This window comes from Cebus imitator, unplaced genomic scaffold (assembly GCF_001604975.1).
Source record: "Cebus imitator isolate Cc_AM_T3 unplaced genomic scaffold, Cebus_imitator-1.0 Scaffold821, whole genome shotgun sequence".
NCBI lineage: Eukaryota > Metazoa > Chordata > Mammalia > Primates > Cebidae > Cebus > Cebus imitator.
In genome coordinates, this window is record NW_016108136.1 from 321,861 (window position 1) to 323,066 (window position 1,206).

Consider the following 1,206-nt stretch of genomic DNA (forward strand, 5'->3'; position numbering starts at 1 on the left):
CAGCACATTGGGAGGTCAAGGTGGGCATATTACAAGGTCATGAGATTGAGACCAGTCTGACCAACATGGAGAAACCCCATCTCTGCCAAAAATACAAAAATTAGCCAGGTGTGGTAGCACATGCCTGTAATTCCAGCTATTCAGGAGGCTGAAGCAAGAGAATCACTTGAACCTGGGAGTTGGAGTTTGCAGTGGACTGACATTGTGCCATTGCACTATGGCCTGGGTGACAGAGCAAGACTCTGTCTCCAAAAAAAAAGGAAAAGGGATAGAGGAGAAACTTGTAGATTGTGTCTTTTTTTTAATTTTAGTTTTTGGCCGGGCATGGTGGTTCACACCTGTGATCCCAATCTTTGCACTTTGGGAGACTGAGGTGGGCAGATCACCTGAGGTCAGGAGTTTGAGGACAGCCAGGCCAACATGGTGAAACCCCAGCTCTATTAAAAGTACAAAAATTAGCTGGGCATGGTCCCATGTGCCTGTAATCACAGCTACTTAGGAGGATGAGACAGAAGAATGGCTTGAACCCAGGAGGCGAAGGTTGCGGTGAGCTGAGATCACACCACTGCACTGCAGCCTGAGTGGAGTTAAAAATAAAAAAAAGAAAATTAGTTTTTGTAGAGACAGGAGTCTCCCTGTGTTGTCCAGGTTGATCTCAAACCTCTGAACTTAGATGATCCTATCACATCAGGATTACAGGTGTGAGCACTCACCCAGCCAACAAACTTGGAGATTGAAAGAGGCTTAAAAGACATAACAACACTGGGGAACAGTTATGGGCTAGAGATGCATACTAGGGCTGCTCTACTCTAAAGAAACAGAAAGAGGCCAGGTGTGGTGGCTCACACCTGTAACGCCAAACATTTTGGGAGGCTGAGAAGGGATGATCGCTTGTGCCCAGGAGTTTGGGACAGCCTGGCACCATAGTAAAACCCTGTCCCTACAGAAAAAAAAAAAAAGTTTTTTGTTAATTAGCAGGGAATGGTGGTGAATGCCTATAGTCCCAGCTGCTCAGGAGGCTGAGGGGAGACAATCACTTGAGCCCAAGAGGTCAAGGCTGCAGTGAGCCATGATCACACCACTGCACTCCAGCCTGGGTGACTGAGCAAGAACCTGCCTCAAAAAAAAAAAAAAGAGGAACAGAAAGAGGCAATTACCGTGAATGTCAGGGTTGGGGAATACTTCTGGAGAGAAGGGAGGGGCTGG